Raw genomic sequence first — 22,777 nt, 5'->3', positions numbered from 1 at the left:
CCTTAATCCCCTTAATCCTCACCCATAAATACTCTGTTGCCTCCTCCTGCATTCCCAGGCACTCCAGGTCACTGACAGGCACTCCAGTTGGTCACTGACATACAGAGGAATGTCCCCTCCTCATCTCCTCCGCCCGTCTTGTCCTTCCAACACTCCAGCCACAGGAGCCATAAGATCATGGTTTACCTTGAGTTTTCTTCCCAATTCAAAATAAGACTAGTGTAACAGACAAAGCCTGGGAAGGGCAGGATGGGAAAACGTTTCACAGCCTTAGCCAATGGGAGGGGAAAGCCAGGACAGCCAAGGAGCCATAACCATCCTTGATTGTTGAAGTGAGGAAAATTGAACGAGGAGAATGAGAGCACAATGTTTCAGGGTCACAAAAAAGGAAAACTGCAGAAAAGAAGACCTACTGCAGACTTCAGTCACCTGCCAATTTGAAAGAAGCTCTCCATGAGGCCACACTCCCATTTTTTATTTCAGCTGGAGAAAGCACTAAGTGAGAAAAGGAGGCAGATGTGACTGAACATTAAGAGTGGGCTAAACCTACAGCATAATTTCATGTTGAAGAGGCCATGCAAGTCCAGAAAAGCCAAACCAGGAGTCTGTGACTGGGTGAGAGAGCAGAGTTCTCTGACAGCTTTATTCTTGCTGTGTGAAAGGTGAAGGAGCTATGGGGGAAGCCCCACCTTTCTTTCAGCCTTTTTCTCATGTTTCCATATCCTCAACAGCAAAATATATCCCTAGGCACACTCAAGACACACCTTTCCTAGACAAAATATGATCCCTTTGAGCCAATTCCAATGCTCTACATCCACTTGGCAATGAAGAAGAGAGGGGCCAGAAGAACAATGAATGAATCCCAGTAATGGGTACCAAGATCCCTTATTATTTCCTTGTCTAATTAAACAAAAACCACAAAAGGAAAATGAGATATACTCATGGAAGTATAACAGGAGACACACTCCAGTATGCCATCTTAAATACACTTCAGTACAAATGAGAAAGAGTCAAACTACACTAATGGAATCTAGAGCCTCTATATCACTGCCTCCAAGTGACTGAAATCTCTTAAATTTTAGGCATTTTTTTCCCAAGAGCTTAAATAATTAAGCCACTAAAGCTGTTAAGATTATGACTGTTTACCTCCTTGGCAGCAGCACTTCACAGGTGAGCAACAAGCTCATTCTCACTTTTCCTTAAATTAATTTCTCTCAGCAGAATGACACTGCAAGGAGAGAGGACGGTATCTTTATTTTTAAAATTTTACACATCATATTAATTAAAATCTGCATAGTCAATTCATTCAAAATTTCTTTGTAGCACAATGGCAGTCTGTTAGAGGCACCTACAGAAACAAAAACAGAAACTAAAGAAAATAAACCTCCAAGAAAAATAATTTATAAACGTAAAAAAAAATAATTGCAATGTTTTTAATCCTGTTGCTGGCAAGCCCACACTAGCAAGTTTACAGTTGATGTGTTCCAGACTACACCAAAATTATGCATGTGTAAAATGTTCATAATAGAGAATAAAATGTCTAAAATTTATTAAGGTTTCATGCTGATCCTCCAGTCTGGCAAATGTTTGTAAAATGAAAAAAAAAAAGAAAAAAAAAAAAAAGAGACAGTGTTAAGTAAACATTTCAGACCTGAACCTTCTTTATATGCCTTTGAACCTTTCCTTTCATGTGCAATACCTGACAGCCCACTGAGAATAAAATGCTGAAAGCCCCAAAGATGGGTAAAACAGAATTTCTGACTCAGGAAATAAAGATCAGCTGAATATGATTCCCATATGGCAAACCAGATCAATGGAAAGCAAGACCAAAATTTACAATATCTATACTGTGCAGTACAACATGGAGGTTGTCTTTTATTGCTGGTAGCAAAACTCCCAGTGGCCAGGAATAAAAGCAGACACAGAGATTATACCTCCACTAATGGTGAACTCTAAAAATACACATTGATAGATTTCAGATCAGAACAGGAAAAAGTAAAAATTTTGGTTTGCTTTTATTTAGTGTTATGGAATATCAACCATCAACTAGAGCAATCAACTTTCAGCACAAAATCCAGGATTATTAATATAAAGGCATGTTTTCAAAGCCAAGGGGGGAAAAAACTCAGCAGCTTGGATTACCTGATATGAAAAGAAACACTCTTTGCTGTAAAACTAAAACAGCTTCAAGGCTACTTTTGTGATAGCATGTGTGGCTGAATGTGAGAGAATGTATAACAATATTATTACTTTTATTTCAAGATTTCCTGTAAAACCTCAGGTCATGCTCATGAAGACTTTCTTAAAAAGCAGTGATAAATCTGCTGAATACTTTTCAGAACTTGAAAAAAGGGCTCTGGGCAGCAGGGAGGTAATCAAGCAGTCCTCAGCGACTGAATGGGCAGAGCAATGTTCTCAGCGGGGTTAGCAGGAGCCCTCTGCCAGGGATGGCAAAGTACTGCACCCAGCCCTCTCCGCTGGGGTCTCAGAGGGCACACAGAGCCACAAGTCTGCAAGTACAGGAAAAAATACCCAACTTTTCAGATTCCTCTAATAAAGTTCAGATGGAAACATACCAAAGAGAAATTCTTAAAAAGAAAACAAAATTGACAACATTTTTAGTAAATATACAACAGACCTGACCAAAGTAAAAAGAGATCAAATCACTTTCAAGCTTCAGTAAAATATTTTCTCTATTCTAGCACAAAGTTTTGACAAAAAAGAAAACCTCACAGCATCTTGGACCTACCTCACACTGTACTACTCCATCACTTTCCACTTGAAATTAAAGATATCCACAGCAACACGAGAGCCCTATTCCAGGGTGTCCATAGAGAGATGAGGGTGAAGATAAACAATAGGAACTACATAGGAATACTGTCTTCTCTATCCCTCTATAAACAAGCAAATTAAATACTTTGACTCTATATATAAAGAGAGGCGATTTGCCTAAGAATTTTCAAACCATTCTTCCCAGTAGGTGGAAACCTATCTATACACTTAAAATCATGTCCATAGCAGAAATTCTACTGGCATTCAACCTGGCTGATCTTCACAATCCATAGTTTCACCACTAGTAAGCAATGCTGTCAAGTCAATCCTGGCTCTGAAAACCTAAAAACTTTAGCATGTTACTCGTGCATTAAAACGTGTTTCTGTGATACTTCATCAACAGTGGTGTGACACGCTTTTAGTGTAACCTTCAGCTGCAAATGCTGCCACTACAGATCAATAGAGAAAAAGCAAAGAACAGTAATATTTGAATAAATTTATGAAACATCCTCTTCCATAAGAGAAATGGTAGAAGACCTAAAAAAAATTCCGGACCCCAGCAGATCACCACTCACCTGGGGGAGGTGATTCTCCCCTTATCTCTAACAGCACACTGCAGCTCTGAGCTGGATCACAATTTCACAATTTTGTACAGTTAGAAGACATTGTATACACTCCTCTAATAAGCATTCTTCTTGCCCCCCTCCTTCAGCAATGTTACCATTCATTTAGGCCAACTGGTATATCATCTCTCTCCGTCTTTGGATACATGCACCTAGGTCCTATAGATTCAAGTATTTCCAAAAGATTTACACACAAATATTGTAGGACCTTTGCAAATACTACCTTTAAAGTACACCTCTTCTCTAAAAGTGTACAGCTGTTATATTTCCATTGCTCTTATTTCAAATCTTGTTCTTACCTTCTGTTCTAATCTTGACAAACGTAATCTCATCCTACTGACACAAATCCAGTATCCCATTATATATTAATCACTTATCTTCCATGTCAAAGCCTTCCTATCATCTCTCATTCCATATCTAGAGGTAAACTCCCTTCTCCTTTATGTCCAGGCTGCCAGCTTCCATCCCCTGTGTGTTATTTTTTCAATTAAGTGTCCTCAAGCTTTTTCTCCAGGCTGATGCCTCACACTGCTATGAACATTCACAAGACTAACTGATTAACCTCTTTTAAACTGCTTTGGCAGGAGAGCTATGGAAAATTTTAAAACCAATTATTTGTTGATATGCTATGATAACTCCTTGTTTTTCTGTCTTCCCTTGCCTGTTTCTAAACATCGTCTTTACCCACGTATGTAAATTGTCCAGCTTATGGGTTGGGACTCAGTAGTAATGTATGTACATTGTCCTCCTTCTGGTTTGGGACTCAGCAGTTCTCTGTCTGCACAGAACCCAGTGGTGGTCCTTCCAGTTTATGTCCAGGTCTCTAAAACACTGTCAAAGGACAGGCATGAAGTGAACAAATATCGAGATGCCAATAAGCACGCTAACCACTGTCCTGCCTCTTTAAAAAAAAAAAAAAAGCCATCAAACCAACACTGATATACTTTCTGGTTGCAATTGCTAGTAAAACTCCTTCAGCAAATTTCAGTGTGTCTTAGAAAAGTCCTTAAAGCACAACCTGAAGCATCCCAGTGAAATCTACTTTGAAGTCCTTAAAAATGTCCTCTTGCAAGTAACTACTCTCAGTGTTAAAAGCAATCTTTCTCCCAATGGGCTTTGTTATGCCCTCAAAAGGTGGATCAACAATACTCTATTACCAAGTATCTCCATAAAGTCTTTTCTCTGTATAGCTTTTTAAGAAGGCATCAAAAAAAATTTGACATCAACAAAGAAAAACGAAGGAAGGAACTTAAGAAGATATCTAGCTTTGTTATTCCTATTTAAGATATTTTTATACATCCAAGGGTATTAATTCCCAGTTTAAATATAAAATGTTTATATTCACCCAATTATTCAGAATAAACAGGTATGCCTTTTTTAAGAGGCATAAATTTCCAGTCTTGATGCAGATCCTGCTACTGAAAGCTAAACCAGAAACAATGTCTCTCTAGAAGTATGCCCCTGTATCTCCTTGTACTTAAATATTGCTTGATAAGGTCTAATATAATATTTCAATTAACCAGTATAATTTCCTGTCTTCTTAATCATGCATTTATTTGGTGTTTTGTCAGTTGGTATATTTCCTCTCAGCCTTGTAAAATTTTTGATTGGCTTCATAGTTTACCTTCACAGAACTAGCAAAGAACAAATATACATGATACACCCTAGTTATAAAAAAAAATCCTTAAAAATATCAGGCTGTTTACTTTAGCTTTTATTATTCTTTATTAATTTCTCATAATTTAAAGAAAAAATCCTAAAATCAAAGTTTTTGAAGGAAATAAAGCAGTACTACCTAACAAAAATAAGAGTCAAACCAAGGAAACTGTTAGCATGTAACACACTACCGTGAGAAAGAGTTTCAACTTGCACTTGTGAACCAGATCTTCAAAGATTTTTAGTATCTAGAAACACAGTCCATCCCTCTCGCATTTTTTATCCCTGTGGCATAAAAATTTAAAATAAAAAAAAAAATAGAGACACAACTCCAAATTGTAAACTGACTTTATTTCCCATCCCTCTTACCCTTTTACAAGCTGAGTTGTGTTCTTAGCACACCAACTTCCCCCACAGCATGCAAGATCAATGCCATTCTAGCCTCTTCTCTGATGAGCCCCAGCCCAGATGGAAATCTTGCACACTGCAGAACATATGGGGTACCGAGTTTTAATAGCCTGATGCTGTAACACTGGGTTTGGGAAGTTTTTACACATCCTATTAATTATAATAATATCAGTGAGGCTTACCCAGCAAACAAGCCAAAGTAGCTGAGCTGTGCAAGAAGTTTTTCAAAGGTATAATGGACTTAACCAAAGGGCATTAGTAAGTACTGAAGGAAAAGCGGGGGCAGATAATAAAAACAGGCAATCAGCTACAACACATGACATGAGACTTGAAGGCTACCATTTCCACTTTCAAGCACAAGATTGATTTTCTACTGCATCTCTAAGCAAATTACTTGAATCTTTAGCCTTAGAGAAATCAGGTTCCACTTTAACTTTTTCCTGATACATCTGACATTTCAGCTGACAAGAGGCACTTTCCATTGTACAGTGATTTTGGTAAAAATTGGATGATTTCTTGTACTTCCACTATATCTTATGCAGCTTCTTCACTTTGCAGTATTCCTCTTAGTTATATGGAATTGTCAGGACCCTCCTTTGCTGATGAAATACTGTGTTTCTAAAACCATCCCCAGTGGAGGGGATCTTTAAATTTACACAACAAGAAGGAAAACTTGAAAAAGTTTTCAAGTTTTTTTTTCACAAGCAAGAAAAAGCAAACAGAAAAATCATGAGCTACACTCCTTAGCAATAGAAGTGCTCTCGAAAACTTCCAAAAGCAAAGATTAGAAAGGATTACAGCAGAGGAAGGTTTCCTTGACCCATATTCTGGCTTCCAGAAGTATCTCACAGCCCGATTACAGAGGCACACTTTCTTAACATCTCAGCCCTGACAAGCCACTGCCACTGTGCAGGGCATCACATGCCTTGCCACAGCTCTCGTCCAAAAGCTCTGTCCTGGCTGTCCAGGAGGGTACGGCTACAGCTATAATGCTCTAATTTTTCCAAGACCTGTACACTTTTAACAGCTGAATATGAAATTAGTTAAAGTACTTTGGAGAGCTAGAAGCAAGTTAAGCTGTCTGCACAGATATAACCTTTGTATTTTCTGACAGCTCTATAACAAAGAAAAAGCATCATAATCTCAGAAGTTTAAAAACCATTAAAAAAGTCTCCTTAAAAAATGGAAAACAGCCATTCACCTCTCTTCTCTCTCTTCTTCTCCATACTTTTAATATCAGCAGAATTATATTTCTTTCTTCCTGTCTCTCTCTCTTGTTGTCAGTTTTTTTTGTAAATTTGAACATATTTTCCATCTGGCCTGTCTTAAGACTTCTGAACTCTTCTGTCTGCCCATTATGTATGTAAGTATGTGAAAATTAGTATACTGCAAACACCAGGAGGTGGATTATATGTCGTTCATTACACAGTGACGATTCAGCTTTTTCGTCAACCATAAATATTTGTGAGACAGCAGTGAAACATAGGGTACCAGGATTCTGAGCTTCTAAGAACAGCACATAGGCACTTCCAAAAGCTGAAATGTTACAGCATCTTCCTTTGCATCATCAGCCCTGATCTGGGGTCTGCCCTGTAAGCAGAAATCAGAGGCTCCTGCTTGTGCCAAGTTAACCATGTCAGTTATCAATACGAGACTAATCCTTTGTAGTGTGGGTCACACTGGATCAATGTGACTTACCCAAGCACTCGCTGGGCTCTGCGCTCTCTGAAAGGCACTGCAGCAATGCAGATGGGCCACAGAATCCAACTCCAACTCCATATCAGAAATGTATTTTACATTTTGCATGAAGTGACTTCAGTCAATGTTCACCCATCCATGTTACTGTTAAGATAACAGAGTTATCCTTTAAAGAAAGAGTAGTGAGCCTTAATGAATAGTAATTATCAGAAAAGGCACACACATTTAAAAAACATTCAGTGTAAGACATAGGCTTATTATTCTTGTTTCTATTAAATCTGCCTTAAATAAAGGTACTTGAATGAAAACATGATAATCTTTTTCTAAATAAAAAATATGAAAACAAGAGCTTCCACAATGGGGTATACAGCAGGTGCAGAAATTATGCTTCACAAAATAAATTTGCAATGCCAAGCATTTGTTCCAGTTTGCAGTCTTTTGTTATTGTTTTCAATCTTATTTATTTGTTTATTTAAATCCTTCAGTTATTAGTGGTCAAATTTAACATCCCATCCAAACATACAACCATCAACAGAAGATTAAAATTTAAAAAAAATTACAATAGTCTGCATGAGATTATACTGAACTGCAAACAAAAGGGGCAAAAGCAATTAATCAACCTTAAATGAGCAAAAGCTCTAGATCAACAACGTGGTTTAAAACAAATTAAAACTTTGCAAACAATCGCAGAAATGGCTTTTTTATTTCAAGTATACTGAATTTTAAGAGACTTCAAACTGTTAGAATTGCCACCCAGAGACAGAAAAAACACAGATTATGCAGCTACTCACCAAATATATTTTCACATTGTCAGAAATTTTTTTAACTTCTCGCCGAGAACAAAAATGCAGGCCTTCAGTGGAGTCTACAGCTACAGAAGATGCAATGCCTTTGATGTTATATTGCAATAACCAAACTTGATCAAGTCACAAGTACAATGTATATCACAATGATTTGCAGAACAGCTGTTGGGGTTCCTTTTACAGAGTTTAGCTTTGTGTAGTTTGCTAGAACAGTTTTTACCACAAGTACTTCAGATCTGCCAAGTAAAATCAAGAAGCACAATTTTCATTTATGCAAAACATGATTTGTGGGAAAGACATGGTTGAACTGGAAGCAGTTTGGGTACAATTATTAGCTGTTTTACACAGTTCCTATTACTAGATGCACACATATGTGAAGTAAATTTAACTTAAAAATTGTTTTAATGCATTAGAAAATTCCAGAATGAATTATGAACACTTGAGCAGTAGCTAATTCATTTTCCCCTCAAATTTTCTTTGACAAACTGAGCAGTAAAAACTACAACCTCTTTACTCAAAATGCACAGAAGGTTTTGGAACAATTAAATGCAGTTGATGTGCTTCAGCAATAATAGGGCTTCTCCTTCCAAATATCACATCCATATTAAGCCTATAGAAACGCTGTAGGAAATTTTAAAAGGACAGATCTCTTCCTGCAGGCCTTTAAGGAAACTATTCCCATTATTTCTATAATTGAAGCAAAGATTAGGGAGCTTACTCAACAAGAATTTTTTTCACAAATCAACATTTGGGAATCACTTTTTTCCATTCTCTTCAATTTGTAGCTGGATATCCAGGACACTTTTACCTTGAAATGACCTCAAGCTGCACCAGAGGAGGTTCAGGTTGGACACCAGAAAGAATTTTTTCATGGAAAAGATTTTTAAGCATTGGAACCACTGCTCAGGAAGGTGGTGGAGTGACCATTCCCGGAGGTGTTCAGGAAACAACTGGACATGGCAATTAGTGCTGTGATCTAGCTGACAAGGTGGTGATCAAAGTTTGACTCAATGATCTTGTAGGTCTTTTCCAACTAAATGACTTTATGATTCTAAGTCCCTTTAGGAGCTCAAAGGGTTACACTACAGTTATAGCCCAACATAGTATTAAGTAAATTAACAGAAAGATGGTGAAGAATACCTTGCACAAGAAAAATCTACGAAGGCAAAACACTGACACTTTCCTAAAGAACGTATTTTGTCATACATCTCTACTCTTAAGAGCTCCAGTTAAAAGCATAAAGTGAACTTTAGCCTCATGCAGTTAAACTATCCTTTGTGCGAAAGGCTAATTCCAGAGGTATCTAATGTCTCCATAAAATAATTTCTTCCCGCATTTAAATAATTCACAGGAAAAATGGACTGTCCACTGAGAGGATGATAACATTCGTTTAGAGCAACCAAAAACCAGATATGAAAAATACTGCAACACCAGTGAAAGAAATCGACTTAGCTAGTTTTTCCAATTTGGTCAGTATCTCTTTCACTGGGTTGTAAGCATCTTAATTTTTCTTCTGTGTAAGTGTTAGAGCTACCACAAACCAGCACAAAATTCAGGCAGTTAGTGAGAAACACAATCTCTGGACACATTCACCAATGTAAAAAACCTGTTTCTGCTTTCCTTTTTCCATTCAATCTTAACTTTTCTTGAGGAAACACTTCTAGACCTCATCCAAGGCTCTCCTTTAAGAGAAACCAACTCAGTTCTTGTAGTTAGTGTACCTGGAGTCTGGCTAATTTCTCAGTCTAGAAAGCATTTCAGCAAGTGAATGGAAAGTAGTGGATAGATCAAATTAAGAGACCAGAGTTTGCAATCACTGAGCTCCAGAAAGCAATTTACTGGCATTCTCTATTTAATTATATCAACACCTCATAACCATTAATGAATTAATCTTTACTGTACTGAGATTAATTCTATCACAAAGTTCTGCAAGTATACATCTGAGCCAAGAATTATACTTATAAATTTTAGGAAGGCACTTTGTCTCTATCATCATCATTCTTCACAACATTAAAAGCAGTTAATTTCAACCCCATAAGCTGTAACTGCTGGCCCCCTTCCACATCTACTTAAGATAAAAAATAATGTTTGTTTCTCTTACAGGCGCTCTTGCCTATATCCACACAGATGCGTTCACCCCAACAGCAGTTTACTGAACTTAAGAAAAACAAGTATTTTTCAGCTATAGGCCTGACATGTGCAAAACTCGTTCCCCCTCTTCAACCCACAATGCCCCCTTGAGGGAAAGGGAAGAAAAATGAACAAGTGGGGAAAAAGGAAAATAAATTTTAAAAAAAAGGCTCTGAAGAGTGAGAAAAGAGCTTCCTACACTAACAGCAGAAACAAAATACAAATTCAAACAAATGCTGGCCACGCTTATAACGCTCATCTTTCTGGTTTGTTTTTCGTTTGTTTTTTTTCCTGACCCTTTTTCTCATATGAAACTTCATTGCCTTCACCATCATTTAGAGCAGTTTCAAGAAGAGTACAGGGGCTCAAGTTCTGAAATTTTTTCCATGTATACCAAATTCTACATATATATACTTAGGTACCTGATTAAGGGAAAAAAATACAAAAATGTTTCAATAACTCTAAGCAAACTTGCATTTCTATTAGGCAATCAAAGGAAGACAAACTAATACAGAGCAAAAGTACCAACATTTGTCACCAAGGAAAATAAATCTTTAAATCTGTTATAAGGTAGTGTTCCCTGAAGATATCCAACAGACATGTCCCATGTCTGTATTTCAGAAGTTAAACAAGGAAGTAAATATTTCTGGGAGGCTTTCAGTTTCGTGTCTAAAATCCTGGGTTTAGTTTTTTCTCCTTGAAGTCTAAAGAAAGGAAGAATTGTGATTTATCTTTTATATCCAATACACTTTTTGCATTTTTGAACGCATCTAAATTTAAAAAAAATATGGAGACAGTAATTTGCGCTAGGTTAATAATTACCTATAAGAATGATTCTGGAGAACAACATAGATTTCTTCAATATACTGTATCATCTTCCACCAGCAGGCACACACAAAATAGAATGAGAACAAATTATATTCAGATGGTACTAATGTTCAGGATTTTAATATTGCTGTCCTTACTACAACTATATAAAACTCTCTGCATAAAGGTTACCTCTAACACATCTTCTAACTCTTAAACATATTAGAAACACCCTTATTACATTGTACATTTAACCACAACACAAGAAAAGGTTAGCTCCCAATAATAACCTTATAAAGAAAGCACAGTATCAGTTAAATGGATTTTAAGTAAGGGTCCAAGATCATATTAGGCAGCAATTATAAGCTACAAATTGTATTTTATATCTTCAGTGAGAGGTAGCACAAGTCTTGCTGAGTCAAATCTCTGCTATAAAACCTCTTGCCATGTTTTAAATGCTGCAAGCAGCTGAGCCCTGAGGGGTTAAAGCTAATGCTAAAGGTAAAGGCTTGAAGAGTTGACCAGATATCTTGTGGCCATAGATCTAAGTGTGTCAGTCACAGGCAAATATACCATATTGTGCTTGCCAGAGAAGGCCAGGAGTAATAGATCAAGCTCATCAGCTGTTGAGAAGCCTACCAGAGACGCAGCAGAGATTAACATTGGTTTCACTGTGCCCACAGCAATCCGCGCAGAAAAGGTGACACTGGACAATGACTCACTATTTCCAAGCACCAAAGAAAAGTAAATGCATTAGAAGTGTTTCTTCCAAACAACACCTCCTAAGAAAGAGGGCCCCAAAGTGTCAGGAGTGAAAAGGAATGAAAACAATCACCCCAGTCAGTCAATTTCAAAGAAAGAGCTATGTCTTACTAGACAAGACTTACCAAAGCAGCCATCCTTGCAGCCTGGCACAGAGGGTCACCCACACCCACCACTGCTCTCTGCAGCCAAGCTGCCAGCACTTACCACCTCAGCCCCCCAGCCCAGAGCAAAGCAGGGAGACCTCCAGGATGCCCTTGCTAGAGGAGGTTTCCAAGAGGAGCGACTCACTCCCTCCCAAGCATGCACTCTGAGGCTTGGGTCTGTGTCTTGTTTTGCTACCGAGGCATTCCAGGCTGTGTCAGTTTGGATTGCAACATAAATATTGTGCAACTGCAGGCTCCTTAGTTCCAATTATGGTAATATTGCAGGTGACAATATGAAAGGTATTTTTAATAGTCTCTGGTTACATTTTGCTCCATCTGCATCTTAGAAAAAGAGAAATTCAGCTTAAGGAAATTTTGTTGATACATAAATTTGGAGCGAAACTGTAAGCCTAATAATGACTTGGAAAAACAGGTCTTCCCCATTCTTTTAGTAATTTATTGTTAGCAACAAACGACCCAAATGTCAGTCAGGATACAGAAAAATGTTTATAAAATTATATTTAAGTCATACATAAGTATATTTAGAGGTTTGAATATTTTAAGTCACAAAATGTGCCTATGTATAATAAGGCTAATAGTTTCAGTTTACATTTTAATTCTAGTTACTGAAGACAGGTACCGAAACATATGTTAAAAATAGCACTTCAGTTAAGTCCGGGACAGCAGGTTCCATTTTTACACATAATCAAATAATAGAAATGTATTCTTCTACTGAGTCACGGAAAGATTTAAAATGTGAGCACTGAGCCTACAACTCAGAAGGACCAGTCAAGTACACGGCTTTCTCCATCTGCCACCTCTCTCAGGCTGCACAGTAGCTCTCCTCTTATGTGACAATCAAATGATAAGGGGGAGAAGGAATATCAAGAAGTGAGAGCAAGGTCCAACTTTAGCCATACGCTTTCTAGACAAACATACAGCGAATTACTGGTGTTCACACATTGCCCGAAGCTCCTGGGAAATGCCAGACTTGCTGCATATGTACATTAGCACCAATCATGAGGCACACAACACCCTGCAGCTACAGCACACAGTGCGTCATGCCTGGTAGCCATGCCTGGCTCATCAGGCTGGATACTTTAAAACAAGTCTCTGTGTTCACATTTTCAGAAATGTCTCTTTCATATGTCTTTGGACCCTCACCAATGATGTACCTGAATGCTGTACTTTTTCATGTTAGTGGTGACTTGCTTCAGAGTCTACAAAACAGTTGGAATAAGAACTTTTATTGAAAGAAAAACTGATAACACACTGATTTGGCTTAAATATGCACAGGCAATCTATCACCTGTCTCAGTCTAGGTGGCTTCGAAGAGCAACTAAGTAGTTGGTAACTTCTCAGTTTCAGAAACCTGTTTTGGACAGGTACATACAAACACATCAAAATCATTAACCAGTCTCAGCACCTCAGCCATAAAAGCAAGTCTTCATACTTCAGAAAACTTGCGATCAGATATGAAGGTCTTGGATTTTTCAACACAAGTGTGTGGCCATCACCTCAAGCACATCTTCTCCTGAAGCCTAACACAGGTCAAGCCACAAGAAGCGTGTGTGCTCCGGGAGCAGGAAGGCTCAATCTGAGCAGAGTCCTGACAAGTGCCGATCTGCTGCCAGCCTCAGAACCACTGAATCATTCACTACTCCAGCCCCCACTGCCAGACCAAGCACACCCAGACACCACAACCAGCCCAGAGGACGACCTGAAGCTGGAGCATGGCACAACTCCAATGCTGCAAGCCATACGTAGCCTGGAAATGAATGCTAACCTGGATCAGAAGCATTCTTCCCTCATTTTTTCAAGGAAGAATTTGGAAGGCCATGTTTTCCCATCACAACCCTTTAAATACCTATTTTTACATTGTAAAACACTCTCCAGCATGATCAGTTCCTGCCTGGAGAACCACGTTCCTTAAACACATTCCGTGTTTTAGCAAAGGATTGACAACACTGTCCTTTAGAATACTTTCTCTCCCATAACCCGAGATGCAATAAACCCACTAGGATACATTTATTTTCTTTCTGAAGGCCCTGGTCTCCTTGCCAGAAAGCTGTGGATGGAGACAGAAGCCCTGTGATGCTGCACAGTCACACATGCACAGGCATGGACGCACACACATTGGATTGATCATGAGCCTCTTCACCTACCAGTGATAATACACAGTAGTACACAAATATTTTGGCAGTTTGCCATTCCCCTGATTTCTCTGTGATTTGAACGTGTAGCTTGATTCCCAGACTCAAAACCAAAAACCATTTTAGAAAAGAAAAGAAAAAAATCAAACCAAATCAAAGAAATGAAAATACACAAAACAAAAAAACAAACAAACCAACCCAACAAAAAAAACCCTTAACCAGTATTTTTAAAGGGTTTTCATAAGAGTACATTTCTAGTCAGTTCATAAGAGTACGTTTCTAGTTACTCAAGTATACTTCATACCCTTTCCTGGTCAATAATAAATAGAGGCTCAAAAAAAGATCCAGAACATCCAACACCAAACATCATTAACTCTTCCTCAAGATGTCACTCTCTTAAAATAGAATACCAAGTTAAAGTTTCATTCACAATAGATTTAATTTTTCTTCTAAAGAAAAAGAATGTGCAAGAATCTGACACCATATGAAACTTCTGTATATTCAATGTAGTTATCTGTTGAATTACTGACCATACATATTCTTCAACGTATGCTGACAGTTATTGTGTACTGACAACAATTTGCAGGCATCTTCACAACATTAAAAGTAATTTAAGTGCATTCAAGACTGGTGACAAATGGGTCTGAATAAATTTTTGCACAAAAGCATTTCATGATCTTTAGCAAAGTTCCATCCTAATATTTTTACAGTTTTAGCACCCATATATTCTTCATCATATATTCTTTCAATGAAGAGTGACTGTTGCCACATATCACAGAGTTCTCAGCACTCTTTCTCTTACATTCACCATACTGTACACACAGTATCATTTATTCCTCATTGAATATGATGTTCTACAAAGATGAAAACACTGACACAACTGAAAAGCACAACAGCAGATACGTGAATCTCTGCAGTCTGTGCACACTGACTACATTAGGTTTTCATGTTTTCATTTATAGGTCATGAGAATGCTGTAACTACGTAATGAAACCACAATCCTGTTTGTTTTCTCTCACAGAGAAGTGTCCTAAACCAGAGATATTTCAATTTATGTGCTTCTGACTCTAAAAAATACTAGCCTGTTTTCCAGACAGTTTTCTTCCCTTTATCTTCAAAAGACCTTGGTTCCTCTTCTGTAACATGAATAAAATGATACTTTTTTCAATAATTAAATATCAAATTTCAATGCAACAACTAATAAGTAAGTTTCCAAAGACATACACTAGATTTAACAAGATATAGTATTTAAAAAATATTGGCCTCAATTAGGGCCAGTGTAACCTGGGGTAACTCCTGTGCCTGCCATGTGCATAAAGCTGGAGTGCAAAAAAGTTTGGTTTTTCTTCCCACAGAAGAAGTGAAGGTGAAGAAATGTATTTTCCATATTGGGCACCAGATAAAAATCACATTGCTCTTCTGAGACCCTCAGCCCCTATTTTCTGAGCAGTTGCCCATCCTCTGGCAGTGCTGCCTGTGCCTTTGCTGGCTCTTGCCCAGCCTTTTCCCCCTCACTTCCCAACTCTCCATTGTTTGCACGCTGCCCCTCTATTTTCCAAAGCCCTTTCTGGCTTCCCATCACTAGTCCTTGAATTTCCTCCGCAATATTTTTACATGGCAAAACTTGTCAATTTCTGATCTAATTTCTAAGCTGTTAAACATCAACTACAGGTTTTATTACGTCATTTGTTTTACTAGGTGAGTTACAATTCCAGAAGAACAATATGCCCTCTCAACACCAACAGTGAGACTTACAAAAGGATAAATCAACAATGTAACTGTGAGCAATTTTTGTAAGACTTAGAACTGACAGCATGGCAAAGTTGAAATGATGTTTACCTCTTTTACATTTTCTTCACCATTCCTGGGCAAATTCAAAATCAACACCTAATAGATACTTAAAGTATTATGCTTGATATAGCTTTGCAACTCTGAGATTCTTTCTCCAAACACAAGTTTCATAGTTTTCAGGCTGAATAACACAATTAGGTCCTGTACAACAAGCAATGTAACATCACAGCCATTCTCTTTCCTTCTCTGAAGGGACAAGATGGCAAAAATTGTAGTAGCAATATCCATCAAGATTAGACTATTTTAATATAAATATATGTCAAAATGTAATTAGTCAAATTATGTCAAATACATTATTTCAAATTACATTAAATACATAATGTATCATGTTGGTTAAGGCTGAAATACAAAAGCTGGATAATGGAATAAATCAGCATGTGAATTCACCTTGAAGACAAATTCTGACCAAAGTTGCAAAATACACATCACACTGTAAGAGAAAAAACAAATCATTCTAAAATGATCATCAACTAAACATCAATCTTAAAAGATTTGTCTTGTAACAATGTAAATACTTATTTACAAAATACCGTGCCTAGAAAACCCCAGCAACTTTCCCATTATATACAGTGATGTATATATACACATCCCTAGCCCCAAAACATCACTATTCAAATGGATTTCCAGTTTTGGGCCCAACAGTATCTCCCACTGGGACAAGGCTGGCACAGGCCCACTGGAATCTCAGTCATCCTCATAATGTCCTGGAGGCAAACTGAAACAAGACTGGTATCAGCAATTTACAGACATACTTAACATGATGCAATTTGCAGCCCTGATTGACCACAGAGGTCCAAAGGACCAGCTCACTGGGCAAAGGACTCTGTGTGTGTCCCCATGGACCCTGCAACCACCAAGGGCTGGAAACGCTGTAAAACAGAGATACTCCACCAACTTCTTCCAGTACTGGCTGCCCACAGGAAGCTGAAGCTTCTTGGTAAACAAGCAAGTTCTACATGTAAGCCAAAGCCAGTCTGCGAACTACTTCAAAGAGGGTTCTTTGTGACTCAGAGGGTTGTATGAAGGAGGTCAGTAGTTTCTCTTTTCACCCCAGAATGCACATGACATAGCACTGCAAGGGAGATGGATGGAGTGGGCAGGGCAGAAAATCTCCCTTCTGCACACGGAATGAAGGTGCTGCCTGTCCTTTAAAACTGTTTGTTGTTTCTCAGCCCAACCAATTAGAAAGTCATGTTACCTACCTAAAGCCCTGTGCCACCCATCAGAAGAGACACCCACACTCAGGGCACGTAGAGGTGTGCAGTACACCATATCCAAGGGAATCAGCTGTGTCCTCAGCAACCAGCCTGATTAATGCATATGGTTAAATAAGAAACAAACTGCAGCAAACCCATTTGCAACTACAGATGTGTAATTACTATGAGCAGGAAAAAGAAATAACTAAGTAAATGAACAAAAAGTTAAACCTACAATGTTCTTATTCCTTCCCCTCAGCAACCTCTACAACTTACTAAAAAGACTTAAGACAGTAAAGACCCTAAAACAGTATACTTAGTATTTTAACTTTCTTTTTCTTAGACTAGGAACTGAAATTGTGATATTAAACATAATTCTACACAAATTCATTCCTCAGAGTTCAAATGTTACTTTCTAACATCATCCCAAACTATACATTGGTGAAGCAATAAACATCGTAGCAACTGTTCATTAAAGAGATTATTTTCAGCTACTTCAGTGATGACAGCATAAGCAAGCTATTACTGGCACTTTCAAAACCACCTTTCTGACATAAAACACGGTGTTGCCCTTAATCACAAACCTATCAGAAATGGGATTTAAAAAAAAACCAAAAAAACAGAAAGCAAAAACAGATGCAAATCTTGCAACAATTAATAGATGCCTCTTATAATTTGCACTAAATATTTTAGAAGATTTTTAAAAGCAGTAAGTTTGATTAAAGTACTGAAAGCCTCAGAAAGAAAAAAAAAAGATCAGTGCTAAATAACACTTGTGAGACTGCTCCTTGTTTTTATGCTGGTCTAGAATTTTTGAAATTTAAGTCTAAAGCTACTCTTGGAAATTATTACAGTAAGTAGGCATATTCTGTAAAGGAACAAATGTGGAAGAAAGCCTTCAAACAACTAACAAGGAACTATTTTATTGCAATTAAGATTAATTTTAAGAGGTTTGTTTATTACAGCTAAGATTTTCTACAATTTCATCACTTATATGAGGTTCTTCTGGTGCCACTCTTTTACACATACAATCAAGAAAGGTATCAAATCAAAACAGGGCAGGGAACAGGAATCTAAATGACAAGTATTTCTTCTAACAAGGATTAGCTGAGAAGTATGCTACAGTGGCTGTGAAAAAAATAGACAATTTGCATTAGTTCTAGACCTATTAGCTGTCACAAAATTTTAAAAGAATAATCAGTACCAATGTACAGAAAATTATTATTTTACAACAAAGTTGATAGCATTTTTTATTTTGACTGTGATTTGCACTTTTCTCCGGTTAAAATCATTCCATGAGTACTTTTCAGTGACCTATGTCCTAAATGGTTTTCATTTCATATGAGCAAGTGACCTCTTCACAATACGACCAAAAAAGAAAAAAACATGATTCCTAGGAACCATTCATTTTCAGCCACCATCACAATTTAATTTCTCCAAAATAAACCAGGTAAAAATTGAAATGGAACAAAAAAGTACTCCATGTTCAAGAAATATTAATTAACCTCTCTATCAGAAAGATAAATACCAGCCATCACATATCGATGATGAAAAACAAAGAGGTTAAGTGACATTTTCCATGACACATAGTAAAACACTGCCACAAAATGGATCACATCTCAGAAGTTTTCTATTGTTTTCAGCCCACTAGCCTCGAATAACTCCTGTGCATGCAATGCTGAATCAGGTATATTTCTCAGAATACCAAAAGCTTATTCAAGCTCACACAAATTAGTCCTAAAAAAAATTCTTATTCTACAGTAATTAAAAAAAAATTAAGTCCAACAAGAACTTAAAAAAAAATAATGGAGTCTGACAGGAACATTTCTAAGCAAATACAGCATTATTCTTAAAATTATAGTCCCAACACATTCTATTATGGAAAGCATTAAAATACGTATAAGCAACAGATGATTACAGAAAAAAAAATGCAACCAAAAAAAAGGCAAACACCACTAAATGAACAAGTCACTTCAAAAATCTGTGAAATATTCACCTGACTACTGCACAAACCCTAGTGCAGCTTTTAAAGAGTACCATGTATTTACTGATTGAAATGTCCCGAACTTGGTATATTTCTTTTACTCTTCCTCACACTCAAACCCACTCTAATTTGGTTATTCCTTAGAGACTATTTGGTCATTTTACATAAATATTCACTAAACAGAAAGCTACAAAACGTTCAGTTTTTTTCCTCTCTCAGATGATATAAACACTGCACTGTAGCAAAGATCCCATGACACAATGTAAAAATCACTGAGGTTAAACTAAAAACAAAGAAATACACAAATATTTATACAATTGATTCTGCTTAAGCTTCCTCCTAAGGTTACTGTTAAACCTTAAAGCCTACACCAACAAGGCCTCATATGAAGCACTGTATTTCAGGTATTACATATTATCAAAATAAATTAGGACATCTAACTACATGCATTTTGGAAAATGCTGTATTTGAAACACTCTTTCCTTCCACTTAGCCTTTTACTGATCGACTATCCTGAGTAATTAAATTAATGATTTAAGCATGCAAAAATTCTACAGAACAAAACCGTTTTGTAAAAACTACATGAAAACTGCAGATTACTACAAAACAGGGCTATTTTGAGTATCTACGTTTACATGAACAAATTATCATCAAGAAAAAACTTTAGAAAATACTTATTTGAATGATTAAAACCATATCCCACCTAAAAGGGTTTAGTGTAGCATTAGAGAAACCAATTTAATAATTAATCATATTTTCTTTAGAGTAATATTACTAGCAGTAATGTTTTTCCTTAATGGCTTTAAATAACTTAGCACACAGAAGAAAAAATTTAAAACTGTCAAAATATCTTAAAACTTTGATTTCTTTCCCCCCACACACACGGATTAATGGGGAGATACAGACACCATGCACAACTTCCGAGTCCCACCTTCGTAAAAAAATTTCCAAGGGCCTGATCCGAGCCTGTGAAGTCAATGGAGCGATTCCTACTGCTGCCAAAGGAAAGATTCCCACTCTCACGAGTTGAGTTTGGATAGGGGCTCTAATGCACAGAAAGACAAGGGAAGATCCTCTTTGGAAGAGGAACTTCTGTGTTTCTCTCGGTACATAGGCACACAGGCAAGACTTCCTAGAAGTACGAGCGATTCCCAGGTACAGGGTACTGCCCATTCCTCCATCTGTAGCTCTGCACTCTTTACTAATAAGAGGACAATACCACAGATTCACGGTAGTTACTCTTGAGATTATTTTTCCCTGGAGAATATACCAGCAGCCCACTATCTATCTGTACAATTCTCGCAAATTTTAGATGAGCGTTTTCCTGCCAGCGCATAGCCTAAGCTTTACGCCTCTCCAATAGCTCCATCCCGGGACCTTACCGGCGCTCGCCAGCATTCTCGGCCGGGGGCTGCGCTGCCACACGGGCCTGCTGCCTGCCGAACCTGACGCGAGCCGAACTACGCGGAAAGAGCAAAACCGCCTCACGGACTGCCTTTACCCTGGCCGTGCAGGCTGCGCCGGGCGGCACACGGCTGTCCGGCAGGTTACGGGCGGCCGGGAGCGCTGCCGCCTGCGCGCCCCGCGCTCGGCGCGGCAGGACGCGGAGCGGAGGCGCCGGCGCTCGCCCTCCGTCCTAGGGCTGGCCTGGCACTCCCGATGGCACGGCAGTGTGCAGCCCGCTCCACAGCCAAGGCCGCCAAGGCCGCTCTGTCCTCATGATCTATCACGCTTACCAAAACTTTCCAAGTCCCGAAGCCCTCCTCAACTTCAAAGCCAATTTTAAGGGAAGGCCCCTGCGTACCAGGCACGGAGGCCGCCTCCGGAACCCCGCAGCCCCAACACCATTATTTATTAATTGTTAGGTTTAGGCGATTTTGTGTTGGGCCAGGGGACGACCCTGCTCCCTGCGCAGCCCAAACAGCGCTCGGGGGCACCGATACCCCCACGGGCACCTCGGCGCCCCTGCGCTTCCCCTCCCACGCCAGCGGGGGCGCCCCGGGGCAGCGCGGCGCGGGGCGCCCCGAGGGGGCGGCCGGCAGCGGCCCCTCCGCGCGGGCGGGCGGGCGGAGAGGCGGGGGCCGGGGTGCGCCTCTCCCTCCGGCGGGCAGGCGGGCAGGCAGCACACAAAGGAGAAACGTGACACGTTTCTTCACCCGGGCTGTCTGCTGGGGAGGTCTCGGGGAAAAAGAAGAAGAAAGGAAAAAAAAAATTGGGGGGAACCCAAAAAAACCCCAACACACCACCACACAAACGGGGAGGCAAACAGCAGGCAGCCGAGCCTGCCGCACACGCTTCCTCGGCAGCCTGGCCCCAAGCCCTCCCCGCCTGGCACTTCTCTACCCGAGCGGGGAGGCTACAGGTTGTTTGTTTTTAATTACGCGGGGGTGGGGGGTCCGCGGCGCTGAGCGGCGGGAGGGAGGCCCTGCCGACCCGCAGCCGCCGCGAGTTGTTTTGGGGGAGCTTACGCCGGCTCCCGCGGCCGACCCGGCCCGGCCCGCCGGGCACGGCCCCAACTCCGGCCGGGGCACCGCAGGCTCCCACCGCAGAGCGCACCCCCGCCCCCCGCTGGCGGTGCGTGTTTGGGAGCGGTGCCACCGGGTGCCGGGAGACCTGACACATGTCACTGCTGCGGCCCCGCCGGCCGCGGCCAAACTTTCCCGCGGCGGCGGCAAGTCAGTGAGCGGCGGCGGAGGGGGGTGGAAGCGCTGGAAGTAGCAAGTCACACCGGGGAGCGGAGGGAGGAGGGGACGGGTGTGCGGGGCGGGGTGGGGGGGTAGCACTTACCGGGAGGAGACACCGTGTAGGGCGTCCCGGCGAGCTGACACCGAGAGAGAAAGGGCGAGCGGAGCCGCGCGCAGCCGCGCGCACATACAGAGTCCCTGCGGGCGGAGCCGCCGCGCGGGCCGGGGGAGCGGGGCGGGCGGGCGGCGCGGGGCCCTCCGCGGGCGCGGAGCGGCGTCGGAGCCTCGCGCCCTCCCGCCGGCTGGTGCTGCCTGGCGCTGGCGGTGCTGCTCTCCCTCCCCCGGCGTGCGGGTCCGCCCGTGTGCGGAGTGTGCCGCCTGTGTGTATGTGTTTTGTTGGGAATGCGAAAAAAAAAAAAAAAAAAGACGAGGGAAAAAAAAGAAAACCCGCCGCACACACCGGCTGCTTTGGAGAGAGGGGAGTGCGAAGGGAGCCCTCCCTCACATGATCGCAGAGTGGCCTGCACAGAAGTGCTAATAACGCGGGGAGGGGTGGGGGGAAAGCAGCGGAGGGGGAATGGCAACAAAAAAAAAGTGCGGCGGGATGCGCCGGGCCGTGCCCCGCTCCGCCCGCGCCTCCCCCGGCCGGTCCCCGGCGGAGCGGGCGCTGTGGGTCGCGGCGGACGGCAGCTCCACCTGCTATGTAAACAAACCGTCGGGGAAGTTGTTTGCTGGCGGCGGCTGCCCCTTCCCGCCCCCTCTCCCCTCCCGCCGCCCTGCTCCGCCGGCTCCGTTAGACACAACGAGTTTAGCAGACGGGCGGAAAACAAAGCCGTGTGTTGTGCTGGCAGTGCCGGCCGGCTGCAGCCTGCTGGCAGCCCCCGAGGTGCCGCGGCCCCGCGCGAAGGCAGCCCGGGGAACCCGGGTGGGAGGGGGACGGCGGCGCAGGCCTGGCCGATGGCAGCAGCTACGCCGAGGAGGCACGCGTGGGCCCTGAAACTTTTCTTCTCTCGGGCCCCGGCATTTGGAGCAAGGTGCAGGACCCCCCAGATGTCCGCAGCAGGGAGCGGCCGCTCCCCGCCTGTCTGGAACGGCCGCCCCGCC

The 22,777-nt window shown here is 40.9% G+C and overlaps 1 protein-coding gene across 9 annotated transcripts in view; it reads right to left on the bottom strand.

Moving 5' to 3' along the window:
* Positions 1–22,396, bottom strand: part of FOXP2 (forkhead box P2) — a 404,388-nt gene extending 381,992 nt beyond the window's left edge. For 3 of the 9 annotated variants that reach the window (XM_030960104.1, XM_030960089.1, XM_030960092.1), the window contains exon 1: positions 21,777–22,396. The gene's annotated coding sequence lies outside the window, so the exon portion shown is untranslated. Of the gene's footprint in view, positions 1–20,725; positions 20,973–21,232; positions 21,755–21,776 lie in introns of those variants that run through there. The other 6 variants (XM_030960101.1, XM_030960102.1, XM_030960100.1 and 3 more) reach the window with 4 other exon arrangements.
* Positions 22,397–22,777: the final 381 nt, after the last annotated feature.

This window comes from Camarhynchus parvulus, chromosome 1A, assembly GCF_901933205.1.
Source record: "Camarhynchus parvulus chromosome 1A, STF_HiC, whole genome shotgun sequence".
In the NCBI taxonomy this organism is placed as follows: Eukaryota; Metazoa; Chordata; class Aves; order Passeriformes; family Thraupidae; genus Camarhynchus; species Camarhynchus parvulus.
Note: the sequence above shows the minus strand (reverse complement) of the source record. Positions and strands in the feature narration are given on the sequence as shown.